The sequence below is a fragment of the Ambystoma mexicanum genome, chromosome 13, assembly GCF_040938575.1.
Source record: "Ambystoma mexicanum isolate Mex_15411 chromosome 13, UKY_AmexF1_1, whole genome shotgun sequence".
NCBI lineage: Eukaryota > Metazoa > Chordata > Amphibia > Caudata > Ambystomatidae > Ambystoma > Ambystoma mexicanum.
The window spans coordinates 702,537,570-702,553,109 of NC_090938.1; the positions used below are offsets into that span (position 1 = coordinate 702,537,570).

Consider the following 15,540-nt stretch of genomic DNA (forward strand, 5'->3'; position numbering starts at 1 on the left):
AGGCAGGCCTTTGTAGGGCCAGACAGCTCTGGGCGGAGGGGGTGTTCATATCCCTGGGGGATCTGAAGGACGCCCTGGGCCTCCCCAACCTCTCTCCCTTTCGATACCTGCATCTTAAGAGCGCCCTTACTGAGAGTAGATGGGGAGATACGCTCAGGAGAGATTTAACAGACTTTGAGAAATTCCTTATAACACACAAAGGGACCAAAGGGGTGATATCACAGCTCTATAGCTTTTTGTTGTTCTCCGCCCCACGGGACCCCCCCATCCTCCCAGGTACAATGGGAAAAAGACCTAGGCACTCCCATAACTGAAAAAAGATGGACCAAGATCTGTAGGCAGGCCAATCCCTCCACAACCGCGCCCCAATACCGTCACCAGGCCCTGAAGCTGATACACAGATGGCACTACCCTCCACAGAGGATAGCCAGAATGAGAAAAGGCTACGACCCCCACTGCTGGAAATGTCACATTGAAAAAGGGGACTATGTTCATATGTGGTGGAAGTGTCAGGTGGTACAAACTTATTGGAGTGAGGTCCTGTCATGGATAAAAGAGGTAGATGGAATGGAAAGAACCCTGTCCCCCTGGCTAGTGTTTGGTATCGAGGTAGAGGGGGGTCCAAAGGTGAAACACGACCACATGTTGCAAGTCATGTTAGTCGCGGCTAGATGTTGCTGGGCCCAAAAATGGAAATCACCTCGACCCCCAGGGGAGGGGGATTGGGTATCGAAAATATGGGCAATCTATGACATGGAGTACTTAACTCACCTGATTGATGAATCCAAGTCTAACACCGAGGGCCTATGGCTTCTATTCTTTGATAAATATGGGAGAACAGCTTAAGACATAAGTAACGTCTTAGACGATCCCCCCCCGATCTGAACATCATTGTCTGGACACTCACTTCAGAGCGTGGAGGGATCTGTTGTAACAGGAGATGTGGCTCTTATCTGTTGGACCTTAAGTTTTGAGCGCCCCCTCTTTTTTGGGACTACCTTATGCTCGCAATGTGTTTTAGGATAATGTGTTTGACCCTGCTGTTGTTATCATCCAATGAACCATGGTATGGGAGAGGGAGGGGGAGGGAGCGGCAGGAGGGGGAGGGGGAGTTGTGACTTTATTTTCATGCATTTCAATGCTTGTATCATTCTTCTATTTATGTCATAATTATAAAAACGTTAATAAAAACCAAATTTAAAAAGAAATTATCACTAGCTCCATATTTTTTTTTCTCACTTTTTTTTCTACCCAACCAGTTGGATCTATGTGATCACTGCGCCACCCATAGTGCCGACTTTCAAAAATCCGACTTCCATTATTTTGCAGTGCAGTGATCACATACATCACTGTGCCCTGCATCCCCTACCTGCCTCCCCCCTACCCACTTACCTTTTCAGCGGCACATACAGAAGTGTGCCGCCATATCAACTGTATCCCTCTGGCGGCAGCTCTGTCCCACTTACGTGGGTCTGAACTGGCGCTGCAGGGTCCTTTTTTTTTTTCTCTGTATTGCCCGCCACTACCATCTAATGGAAGCGGGGGACACCCCTGCAACCCCTGACCCCCTTTACTGTGACCAACTGCAGCGGGGCACACCCCTGCTCCCATTAGTCGGAGTAATGGGGGTTGGGATTTTATTTGGAATAGGCGACATTTCTAAGTCGCAGTATTTGTACAAACCCCCAGAGGCTAGATTGACAATGTGTGTCAATATGTACACATTATTTTGCATCAGGGTAAGCAAGAGACCGAGTATTAGAGGGCATGACAGTTTATCCATGTATTACAAGGAATAAAATCCCCCCCTACCGTATGAAAAAGTGATATTGCAAGTCTGGAGTTTGTAACCTTTTAGAGGAACTTTGTCTTCGGCCACACATGTCTTTTTTTAAGATTGTGTGTCTGTCTGTCTATATCATATATACCTAAACACTGCATAATAGAATTTGGAAATGTGTTAATTTAACTTTTGACCTCGTCCATAATAGATCAGCAAATAAAGCAAACTAAGTTTGGTCACATCTGAACACATGTCAAACTTTGTGAAATGTGAAGGTTTCCATGTTGAAAATATATTTTAAAGGATTTTTTGCATTGGCTTTCCTTAGGCCCCAAAAACACACTTTTGGGACACATTTCTCAAAATTCTTCACATCTATTTTCGAAATTGGACTGTCCCTGGGTATGTCGTCTGTGAAGGAAAGTGGCTACTACATAGACATTTTGGAGTTGAGACTACTTCAGCTCACCTGGCAATGAAGGCTGTTCCTGCATTCCATTACTACAAGTGGAATCCTGATGACACTGGCAACGCAATCACTTTGCATTACCTGCAGAGTCAGGCAGGCATGAGGTTGAGGACCCTGTAGAGGGAAGCTCAAACCATCTGGAACTGACTTCCGTCAGTAAATCTGCCATGGATCAAGAATATGCAGGCAGTCACCCTAATCGGTTCCTTTAGAAGCGTACCCAAGTAGTTTCTAAATTAAGAGGTTATTGGAGAAATATCCGCCAGATGGGGAACAGAGTCTCCTGACCTCTTTGCCATGAATGAAAATGTCAGATGTGAAGACTTTGCCCCCCCAGACATCCCAAACCAGGATCAAAGGGGAACATGTTATTGTCCTCATTTCCCCTTTCTACCAAAATTAATCCTAAAGTTCAGACAGTCAAAAACAATGATGATCCCAATTGCTCCATCATGAGCAATTGAGTACTTGGACCTGATCTACATGTCCATCCAGCCACACTGATCTCTGCTGGGAGACGGGATCTCCTTTATACATTAGGTCTCAGTCTTCCTACGCTGACTTAATGGCATGGCTCCTGGGGTCATGCAATGCAGCTACTTGAATATACATGTAGACCCTCAGACGGGGCCTCTTATGCTTTCAAGTGAAAGATTTTGATTTTTACTTTTGTGCTGGCAGAGAGGAACCAAACTTCTATCCTGTCAAGCAGCAGAATGATCTCTGCACATTTTGGAACTGAAGACAACACTTCTCCATTTCTTAGCCAGGACAAAGAAGTTAAGAACTGCAAAACAGCTGTTTATTGGTCATGAGATTATTCACAAGGGTTTACGATGGAGTGGGCTTGTATTGTGTTGTGTAAGCAAAAGGTAAATTGGTGTTTAGCAAGTAGACCAAATACCCATGCAGAGATAGGAAAAGCGGCTACTGCTGCTCTTCAAAAGAATGTTCCCACGACGGAACTCTGTAAAGATGCTAGCTGGCGATCCAGCCATGCATTACCAGGCATTACTCCTTAGATTCGGATGCACAAGTTGCCCAGTCTTTTTGCCTCACCTGCTGACTAGGGTCCTATCCATTTCGACTTCTTGATTATGGCTTTCGCCCATCTCTGAAGTCCCCTCCACCTTTCTGGAGGGTGAGCTTACTGTTCTCGTCAGTGTTTATGAATATCAATGATGATTCTATGATGGGGAAGGGAATGTTACTGAGGTGTAATCCACATTCTCCATCATAGTTATCCTCCTTAAATTTGTAAACAACCTACCTGCCTCATTTTAGAAACTAGTGGGAGAAATCTTGATCTAGGTAATTAAGATGTTCCTTAAATGCGCAGATCACGCAAAAAAATAACTGGCTGTAACTGTCACTAATGCGCATGATGGTAGGACCAAAATTCCTTGGCATTGAAGGGGCAGTGGTAATTTATTGACATACGTGGTTAATGGTGCCTATCGAGCCATTGTACTTCAATGGTTGTAGATCTGTGAATTATATATAATGGCAACTAATATATATATTTGGAAGTCGCAACTGGCTAGATAAGTTTGACTTCAAAATGTTATTCAATTTATGAAATTTTGTTTTCATTCCTTCTTCATAGGGTCTGTGAAGACAGAACTAAAGTGAGGGAATTCTAATGAGTATAGGCTTCTCAATGACTGGGTTCTGTCCATAGTGTTTCTCCCTCGGCAGAAGGTGTGACATTTTGTTATGGGCATGCTAAAGTAATTGTCTCAATTTCAACCCTGACAAAATATCCCAATTCACCAGGGACATCTGATACATAACACTTCTCTGTTGTTTTTCCTAATTCTGCATAAAAGCGCACATGGGTTTCATTCATTATTAGTAGGTTTTATCTTTATATTGGTACATACAATGCTGAGCAAGGTAATTAAGCTCTTCAATGTATTTAGTTCTGTAAAGTGCTGGATGTAGAGCAAATTACTTCAGAGTGCTAGGAAAGTGAAGGGATGTATAGGGAGCGCTTTGTGCTAGCATGCATTGAGGCTGTATTCTGTAGTTGTCAAAGCAGAGTTCACTGGGTTTGGCTTCCAATACTTGCCATCAACCATGGGAAGGAAGAGGGAGACTGGTAGGGAGTAGGGGGAGACTGGCAAAGGAACTCCATGGCCCCAGTAAAGAACCCATGGTCACTAAGGCTAGTCTTTTAAGATCAGAAGTTTTTTTGGTGCTTCCCAAATGTCAAGATGGTCTACTTGGAGTTTGGTCAGTAAATCGATTATTGATAACTTAGTGCTGTCTTCATCAATTACAATTTTCAATGTTGTTGAGGGGTTTGCAGAGGCTAACGGTGACATTTTCAGTATCTCACCAAGACAACGCTCCACATGGGCAATAGTATTGAAGGAGCAAGGGGACCGGGACCAATATATTTTTTTAGCCACTTTGAGCCTCCACTAATTGGGTCCATATTGCATCTTCAATCATATTCTACTTCTTTCAATTGTATGTTAATAGTTCCAGGGGGATGGTGGGACTGGTAGTTGGGAGGCAGGCTCCCAGGGGGATGTCACGTGATTCTGTGCGGTTCAAGTGCCAGAGGGGATTGGGGATGGCTGACTGGGGGCAAGGAGATTAATCTATGTTGACCGAGATGTTCTTGGAGAGATAGGTCTTTAGATCCTATGGGGATTGTAAAGGTGCAGGGGTGAACCTGCAGTGTGGTCAGATGGTTTTTCCTTGGCATCATTGTGAGAAAGTGTGTCTTCTCTTTATTGTAGTTCTCGATTTGAAGGCTGGATGGGTAAACTCGCAGGCCTCAAACTTTTCACTAGTCCTTTGCGAGAGTCATAATAGATTCTTGTCGAGTTAGACATGGTGTGTAGTGTGCATGTGGAGAATGCAGTCGCAAGTGTCTTTTTACTCCTGACTAGGATCTACGTGTTTATCAATGTGTTGGGCGCCTTGTGCAGTCCTGTCTTCATGAGATCTTAGTTTTTCTGCCAGATGGGCCTGCAAATAGACACCAGTACCTGATCAATTATGTAGCAGGTTATGAATGTGATGCAGGGCTCCAGAAAAGACATTTTAAGGTGCAAGCGTTTTACTAACTACTTTTGAAGGTGGGAGTAAAATTATGTTTTTTAAGGAATAAAACTTTCCTTGCCAGAGGGGCTAACTTTTAGGTGGATACAAAATGATTGTCACAAACAGTGGTTTTGTTGTAATACATAGTTGCACCTAATCATGCACATTAAAAGAAGCATTTTTACCTTTAAGGTTCATCTTCAGATTAGTCAGTACACATGTATTGCTCCTTCAGTAAACCTGCTCTGCTGCTAGCCCTGACCCAACCAGATCCATGGAGCTGTTTGCTCCCTATTTTATTATGTTGGCAGCATTTGTCTGTTTTTACAGAGTAAAAGTGGCTGGTATGCCACGTATCTGTAGGGCTGCCTGTAAGGGCAGAAACAGATTGTCTACCAATGTTGGCGTCATTGTATTTTCTTAGGCCTTCAATTACTTGTAAAGTGGCATGTAAGATGCACTTGATACACTTTTTAGGAGTTCAAGGATATGTTGGTGATAGCCATTAACCTTCGAGTATGAGGTTAGGCCCTCACACATGCATTGTATCCCAAAAACATATTTTTTTTCTGAACCTTCCACCAACTCCCCATATAAGTAGAAATGGTTTGATGCACGTGGGCTATATGTCAAAAGTGGCTCCTTAACTCTATGCCAAAGTTGACCGTGACGTAGAATTGCAGTATGGAAACAGACTGTTCTGCTGGAGACTGTACAATTTTATAACACATGGAATTTAAAAAGGAGGGCCAGTTTATACTGTCAACATTTTCAGCAGAAAATGTAATGGGTGCATGTTTCATAAGGAGGGATGCGCTCATTCCTCCCCCTATGTTTTATCTACACAAACATGCCAGTAAATCAAAGTCCAACTAGACTTGGGCAATGAAACAGAGCAAGAGAAAAGACAAGCAAACCTCAAACTGATTTCGGTCATTCTAAAATGAAGAAGACAAGCCTAAATAACTGTAAACATTTAAAATGATGTCCCGATTTCCAAAAAGAAATGCCATATAGTGACACTTCTAGAGTATATTTTTAAAAGAAATGTCATCTATCATTCCTAACAACCCATTTGAAGGTGTTTGTATTGAAAACTTCCTTTGCCAGTGTGTAACGGGAAGCCTAAAGGAAACCAGATTGCCCGCAACAAGCAAGTGCTATGCCATGAAATGGTAAAGCTTTGTGATTGTGTGCAGATAGAGATGCTATACTCTGCTTCTGTCTCCACTCCTGATGCACTAAATTGTGCGGCATCCTAGGAATTCAATGTAGCTCTCTTGAGGATATATGGCAGTCTCTTGAGTCTATGCACAAATGGGACATAAAATACTTATTGTCGTAGGGGACTTTCCTAGTTTCAGTTACCTCGACACACAAAGTTAGTGAACTACTGGACTTTTTTGTCAGTGGACAATTTGCACTGTTCCACAGTAATGTCGTTTAAAGACCCCCCCCAAGATTTGTGCAAAATTGGGTCTGACTTTCATGTTGATCAGACTGTCAAATTACCACTGTTCTTTACAAAACTGCAATCACTGGTTGAGGGAACGCCGGGGCACAAGTGCACTCCACAAGAGCTTTAAGGTATGACCTCAGTGAAAGACAGAGTGGGCCTGCCTGGGGAGAAAAATCATAAAGTGCATAATATGGTATTACCAGATGGTTGCTTCACCAAAACTACATGGCCAACGAGGCACGGTTGTCATGGTAACCTTCATACGGACATTCCCTAGCAGCACAGCTATGTGATGCTTGGTACTATCTGCTTTTTATGTAGTGCTTCGTGTCTGGTTCATAACGCTTTCAAGCACTGTAATGAGACCTGTTAATGTTAGCTCAATTTAAGGGGTTAGAAAGTATCAACTTAGGTAGGATGACCGGCTGATTGTATGGGTATGTGATACATGCATTAATGTGCAGCATAGTAATGCTTGTGCTTAGGAATTTCATCTGTAATCTTTCAACCTCACTCACCTCCCCAAGGTATGCAGTACTTGCTCCCAATTCATGCTGCAAAAAATAGTTACCTGTTAAACTGTTTTGCCACTTGAAATCTGTCCTAAATGTGCATGTGTTTCTAACTGTGAAGTGAAGAAGGCACGGGTTGGTGGTAAGCATTCTAGTTTGAGCTGATTTCACTATATGGTTTTCTAAAGTAAAAAAAATGAAGATGGAACCGAGTCCCCTGGCAGTTGTGGTGTTCTGGTTGGTGTCATGCATGGATCTTGGTTAAAGAAACGCCCTTGAGTGAAAACCTGTTTGGACTTTTTTGCTTCAACAAAACTTTCAAGACTGTTTCCACATTCTTCAGTTGGAGAACATGATTAATTTCCAGAAAGTTCACCTTGAAGAGAACTCTTAAGTGCAAAACCAGTTTCAGGCAAACAACGTTTTCCTCTCTAGCAACTCGATCCTCCCAATGTGAAATCTTTTTAGTGCGGGGGATCTGTCTGGTAGTCTCTATCCCTTACTCTGTTATATTGTTGAGTGGCATTAGGTGCAGGATTCTGAGAGTCTCCTGCCCTTACAGTTTATATTTTATTCATTCATGGCTTTGTGTAACGCCCAAACCCAAAGGAGAACAGTATAGCAAATCAGTATAGGGTGAAGTTAATCATATTTGTTGAATAGCCAAGTTTTCGCAAGTCTCTTAAATATAGGGTAGGAGTGCTAATTTCAAATGTTTGGTGGTAAGGAGTTTCAGAGGGATGGAGCAGTGACACAGAAGCTTACCCCTCCTGCTTACCTCTCTTGCTCTGGCACTTTTGAAACATGGGGTGACAGGAGAGATGTTGTTAGATGAGCAAAGTGACTGCAGTATGTTATTTTGGTAAATTTTGCTATTCAAGTAGCGAGGGGCCTCTATATAGATGCATTGGTGAGCAATAGTCGGTGTTTAGAACTTAATGCAGGCTTTAATGGGTAGCCAATGGACTTCTCGCCCTGGTGCTGAGATGTGGTCCGAACGACAAAGGCCCAGTGCTGTACGCAAAGCTTTATTTTGGAGAAGTTGAAGCTCGGCCAGGTTTGAGGCTGACGTGCCCATGAGGAGAGCATTACAATAGTTCAGTTTGCTCAGGATGATGGCTCTTGCCAGCGTGATGCAGTTGCTTGGTGAAAGGACTTGTCTACTCAAGGAGATGAAGGCGTTGTTAAGGCATCATGAAGTAGACAAAGACAACTGAATTTAGGTTTTCTCTAGGTACTTTTATTAAATCAAAAAGAGAGTTGGAAAATGGCCTAACTTGCCCTATACTTTTTTTAAAAAAAAATTATTTTATTTATTTTTTGGTAGCAAAACATTAATTTTACACATTTACAAAATGTTGTCACTAAATACATAACATAATTCATAAACATCATTCATAAAAAAAATCACTATACTATTATATACAACACAAGCTATAGCTCCATCAAAGCTTGTAATCAGTTTAAAATGCATCAAACACATAGTACAATAGGATCAATAAAACAGTGTCTATTTCCAAATCTTTTTTTTCTCATGGTCCTTACAAATTAGAGCACCACTCACAATACTTGTTACCTTTTGATGTTGTTTACTCGTCAACATGAGAGAGAAAGCCTATCTGCGTTACAAAAGGGTGACACCCGTGTGCGTCAATTGGGATCATCAGACAAGACAAGATTGCCCTCGTTGGTGCCAATTGTGGTACATTTGTTGGTGTAAGTAAGTTCTATATATGTACCAGTGAGGCGTCTGTGGCCTTCATAATATACATTGATTTGTTTAATGGCAGAAGAACTTTCTCAATCATGTTCACAAGTCTCACTGTTGCTAGCATGATGGAGTTGGACTGGCCCCACATACAACTCAACCAAACCAGCTGACGGTCATTACTAGAATTCGAAACAAAAAAAGGTCCCAAACAACAGAGCCTATAGTGATCGAAGTGGGTACAATACATGAACAAGTGTTCCAAGGTTTTGCATTCCCCAACCCTAGAGCAAAACCGACAACATTCCCACTGCCCCAACTCTTTGTATCCTGTCCAATTGCCAATGCGAGAACCTGTGTGGATAAGATCCATCCGAAATCTCATGTATGTCCTTCTAGCATGCTGGTCAGGAAAACACATTAGGTATGGCAAACTGGGCGAGACAGCCTGCCTGAATTTTGCATAGGTGTGAAATGATGAATAACCTGAGATTAAATCTGCATTGCGTGCCCATGCATTCCTAAAAAATCTAGCTTTAACTTTCCACGGAGAATCAATTAGGTCCTGTTGCGTCATATTCACAGATCTTAAAATCGCCAGCATATGTAACTTAAATTCAACCATAGAGGCAGGGTGTTCTTCATTTAGCATTAAGCTGAAGTCCTCATACAGGGAGTTAACTGGGGGCGAGATCATTTTGCTAAAGGAGTTAAACATACGCCAGTCGTGTTTGTCTGCTAAAGGATATAGTCCAAATACGTGTATAAGAATTGGATTAGGCAAATAACCAGGGATGCCTAATACCCTTTTCCAAATCCTACCTTGGAGGAGATTTAATAATGGCCCCAGATTTACCAAGCAAACGTCCAAGGTGTAAAGTAAGATGGGCTCTACTTTCATGGTGTAGTAGTGAAGGAGAGGCAATAACGAGTATCTACAGTACCTAGAGAAGATAATCCTCATTTGTACAGACAACTGGTCAAGCTTAGTTGCCAACACAAGTCGCCACTTGCCGACAGACATGCCATTTGACATATTGTACCCCAGGTACGTGATCTCTTCCCTCATCACAATGGATGGGAATTGACAGCATACTTAAATCTCAGGTTTTTCTTCTTATGTGAAAAAGCTGTTATATGAGATTTATCTGAGTTGATAGTTAAGTTGTTCTGAATAGAATGATGTAATTGGCGAATGCCAACCAATGGAGACGCAACTTGCCTAGGTTTACCGCAAATGTGTTTGTTCCCTCCCATATCTGCTCAATGTCGGCCAGATTTAGATTATCGCGGCCAAGTTGCAACCTTGCTTCACGCCAATTCTTGTCGGGATACTGTCAGACAGCAGGCCCTCTGAGTTGATGCGCACCCTATAAGAAGTGTTTTGGTGAAGAGCCGCTATTATCGCAACCAGCTCAGAAGGGATGCCATAGGACAGCATCTTCTGCCAAAGACGGTTTCGTAGAACACTATCAAACGCTGCTGATAAATCTAAAGATGCCGTGTAAATCGTCCCATTTGGCTGGACGCGTGATGCTGACAGTAGGTGGGCAAGAATTGATGCATTAAGCTGCGCGCCCATAGCTCTGCGGAAACCGACCTGGACTTTTGAAAGAATATTGGCGGTGTTAACGTAAGACTCCAATTCACACAGGACCAACTGTGCAAAGATTTTTGCTGAAATGTCAATTAAGGCTATTGGCCTAAAGTTTGACGGGACATTTAGAGCACCCTTTTTTGTGAATTGGGATTACAATTGCCATAAGCCAGGAGGGAGGAATTTTCCCAGATTGGTATATTAACTGATACCAAGAGAGCAAATACCTGGCCCAAAACTACGCAGGGCAGCAGCCCATCGGGCCCAGCCGCTTTAGAAAATTTCAGGGATGAGATTGCCCCAACGATGTCCTTGTTTTCCCAAGGACAAACGGAGGGGAATTTCAACTGTAAATCCAGGGACTCCAGCCTTCTATGTTTTTCCGGTAGATTATATTTCTTAAGGAAAAAAGACCGCCATTCAGTGCCCGATATGGTAGCCACCATGCGGTTGTCCACCTTACCCAAAGGGTTTTGTAGAATAGACCATTGATCCCTCGTGTTTTTCTTACATAGCAGTTCAATCATTTGTTGATTGGCAAGGTTGTAAGCAGCGTAGCGCAAAAACTTCAGCTTTGACTTGAAGCGAGCAACAATGAAGTTTTTTTTCTCTTTTCAAGTTTACTAAGCTCAGAGAGATACCTCTTAAGTTCCGCAACTCGCTGTTTTTTTGTTTTTAATTTAGCAACCTCTGCCAAGTGAGGGCGTGCAGCTTTTAGACGGCTATTTCACTGCATTCTTTAGATAGGCACGCCAAATGTGAGCGAATCATCTTCAGGTATAATTCAGTGATTCTTTCCCTGTGCCACGGCGCTAAGTGCTTGTTATGAGTCACAACAAGATCCCGATTTACACAAAACACCATTTTGCGGCAGATAGTGGGATTCCATCTAACAGACAAGATGTGCCTGTCGCTTTCCACCATAACGGCAGATTCCAAATTTTCGTATGCTTCAAACCTCAAGTGTAGATAAGTGGTCAACATCCGATGGTCACTCAGTCCCACACTCAAGACTGTAATGGGGTCGAGCAGACCAGAGCATGCCGCTGATGCAAACACATAGTCGATAAGAGACGACGAGGTCCCACGTTTCCAAGAAATTTTGATGGCATCAGGGGCAAGTTGAATGGGATAGATGCCCCACGCTTCAAAGAAACTGGCCCATCGATTACCTATACAAAAAGCTTGAAGTACATAAGGGGAGGAGTAGTCGGAAGGCAGAGAGGTGCCTTCTAATTCCAAATACGAGTTTAAATCGCCCCCAATTATAATTTCGTGGTTTGGGCAATGAAGCGCTACATGGCCCAAGATTCGATTCAGATCCTCTAAGGCCAGGTCCAAAGAGACAGCACTCGGATTCCAGTATATAGACATCAGGAATAAAGAGTGAATTTTACAATAATCAAAGGTCAACTCCACCAAAATGCATGATTCCGTTTTTCCCAAAATGCGTGAGGCCACCCTGAGGGCGTTAATAAGTACGGCAATACCTCCAGATGGACGTCCAAAGCAGGAACGTCGTGCGGGGGCAGAAAGCATATATACCCATCAAGCATGAGAGCCTCTAGCGCCATCGTTTCTTGCAACATTAAGATATCGATCCTATGCTGTGTCTCTACCTGCCGATGCCATGTCTTGAGGTTAGTCACACCACAGCAATTCCAGGATGCGATTGAAATCCCCTGGTGTTATGATTCCGATGGTGGAGGTTTCATAGATGCTGCCACTTTGATCAGGGGCCATGACGAACCACTTAGCGCTTGCGTAAGCGAGGCAAGTTGCAGAGCTAGTTGATTGGCATGGGACTCAAAGGGGGCCACTACGGGACCCTCTGTTCTTACAATGGGAACTGGCGTGACAAAGTCCAGAAAAGCCTGAGCACACTCCATATCCATAAACAGACAAGGAGTAAGAACCAATAATTCAAAGTCATCGGTGAAGTCCAAGATCAATTTCGTTATTATCTGTGATTGGACTCTACACAACACTCTGTGGTTGTTATGGGAGGCAAGCTTTACCCAGTCCAGGTCCTTTGATGATAGATTTCTTAACGATGGAATCTGAAAGAATGAATTCATCAAAAAGGACCCGTTAATCCTGGCGAGACCGTTTATATCCGGGTTGCTAACCCAACCAAGTATTACTTTCATATCCTTGGGGGTTTCCGAGAAAGACAGGGTGTCAGCAGTTGGCTCCCCCAGGTGAGTCTTTCGTGCTAGATCTTCGTCACAGGGCGTAATACGTCGCAGGACCAAGGAGGCCTGCCCGTCCTCTAGACTGAAAGCGATGGCAACCTCCTCTTGACACCCCTGGGTGGCCTGTTCCTGGCCTACCGAGTCGGAGGGCTGGCCCACGAGATTTGGTACCACGGGCGGTGTCTCAGTGTCCAATTTTGAATTGGTTACAAATTGTGTTTCGCCCGTGGCCCGCATAACCACTTTTTTCCTTTCAATGTTGGGAAAAAAGCAGTGGAGTTGCGATTGAGACTTGGCAGATGGAGTCCTTGGGGGGGATTGGAGACAGGCACCTGCACATTACCACATTTTATGGCATTGATCTGGAAGTGTTTTTTACTTTCCTCATTCAAATCACAAAGATCTAAGGCCTGGTCCTCCTGGCTGTTCCCAGAGCTCAGTTCAGAAGTAGTTGCTTTACTAATCTGGGTGCCCGGAACACTGAAAACTTTCTTTGCCACTTGCTTCTGTGTGGCTTTTGCGAGATTTAGGCGTTTTTGGGCTCTCAGGAATGACTTCTTCGCCTTACGAGACAGGAAGTACCTTCCCTCTTGTTCTGAGTGAGTCACCTCTATCTCACATGGCACCTGAAGGAACAACAGGTTCTGGGATGATCTGGCTGTCGATGATATCTGTCAATGCAGAAGGGCTATCAGGTGTAGACTCAGCCCTATTGGCAAGCTCCATTTCTCCACATGGGTAGGCGGGGTCTTCCAAGGGTTGAGACTTCGCAGCCAGTTTAAACAATATGTGCTCAACCTGAAGGAGACGATCATGGTGGAGTTTGGCTACTTCCAGCAGATCTATAGCCTCTACGTCAGGATGTTCCAACCCAACCGTGTGGTGCCCTTGCAACACTTGCGAGTACCATCTTTGTGGCAAGTAAGCTTTCAAATGCACGTTTTCCATCTGAGAACCTTGCGACCATAGTGGAGGCAAGGTAAAAGCAGATGGAGTTGACGCTACAACATTAGCCAACATTTTCTCAAATTGTGCAAAGTAGAATGCTTTGGATTGCTCCTCCGCAAGAATGAAGCCTTCCAATTTAGCCATCTTTTCTTTCATAAAGGCTAAAGAACCTTGCATTTCCATCCGGGAACAATGGGTAAGCTTTTGGCCCTTGTTCAGGAGGTTAAGTATTCGTGAAATGACAGGAAAGTTGAAAGGATCATTTGGGAAGGTACCAGAAAGTGAGTCATCTGGGGTTGAGGAGGACTGTACCTCCTCTTTAGATGCAATAGAACAGACATCATCATCATTTCCCAGATTCGGGAGATCGAGTACATGGGCAAGAAGTTACCAGGTGGGTCTATATAAGCACCGTGTGTATTGTTATAGCGAGAGAGCACACCACCTCCCTCTCCCCTCTCCGGAGAGGAAGGCAAATCCCTATCAAAGATGCTGGATTTTCTGCAGCTTAGTTCGTCAGGAAGATGGAAGTGGACTTGTTCTCAAAAGGGAAAAGACCTAGAGGCAGGTGAGGAGGGGCCCAAAGAGAGCCGCACCCGTTTTCCCAATTCACTCATAATTGTCGGAGCTAGCATTGAAGTATCTGAAACATGAGGGAATTCCTCGTGATCTGGCCTAGGAGTGCAATTGATGCTATGGACATGAGCAACATCGCAAGCCACCACCTCGTCATTTTCATTGGCTTCTTGCACAGAAAAGGTGGGGAGCATCGCCGCCGGAGGGGAGATTGTGATCAAAGGCTCCGAACACGGGGCTAAATCCTCCATTCTGGGAACATCAAGTGCCTCTTCTTGGTCTGGCGCTGCCCCCTCCACATCAAGCGCGGTTGGCATCGATAATAACGATTTTTTATTGGAAAGTAGAAGAGAAGGGGTACTAATCAGCAATTTAGACCCCCCAGACTTCCCTGGGACTTTCGGAATTATTCCAGACTTAGAGCTGCTTCTCAAAGCACGGCTCATAGTCTACACCTGAAGCGGAAACCAACAAGCAAAAGCTGCTGGAAATCTTGTATATGAGAATGGGACAATAAGCCAACCTCAACTGGAGCCCAGTACCTTTGTTCAAGAAGATAACGACACCCCTCCCTCCCGCTCTTGGGAGCAAAGCCTGTGAAAAAAAGCAGAAAGCAAAAGGGATCAGGACAAAAAAAAAATCCCAACAAAGAGCATGAAGTAAGAGAAAAAACGAGAAGAGTAACTATAGACTCGACCATGAGCAGGATTGTGATTTGATGGTAAACGGGGTACAATTGCCCATACCAAATATCATGGCAGAGGTTTGTGGTGGTGGGTACTCGTGTTCCCAGTAGAGCCCAACCCCGATGCAACACTCTTATCTTCTCAGGACACTATCACTTTGAGGGTTGCCAAGTCCAGAACACCGGAAGTTACCCAGGAGCACCACGAGCCCAAGGATCAAAGGCATGCAGCCCGCAGTCTCCTAAGGAAATAACTGGGTGCTTGTGAGATCTATCCGGCGCACAAATTTACCCTCACCCCCAACCACCAAAGCCCGTTTCGCTCCTATGCTTTCAGCAGAAAACTTGCAAACCAAGGGGATTGGTACCCTAAGGTGCGACGCGCCGCGCACCGCGAACAGCAAACAGTACTTGGCGGGTACTTCGCGTGGCGCGTGTGCGCCTTGATGAGGGTATTTAAGGAGAGTGGATGGGCGTCACATGGCTGAGAGGGCGGCGCCTCCTCAAACAGGAACACCTTCGGGGAAAGGAGAAGAGAGAGAAAAAAATAG

The 15,540-nt window shown here is 44.1% G+C and overlaps 1 protein-coding gene across 2 annotated transcripts in view; it reads left to right on the plus strand.

Moving 5' to 3' along the window:
- SH3BP5L (SH3 binding domain protein 5 like) overlaps positions 1-15,540 on the plus strand; it is a 264,169-nt gene that overhangs the window by 176,193 nt on the left and 72,436 nt on the right. The window lies entirely within an intron of this gene.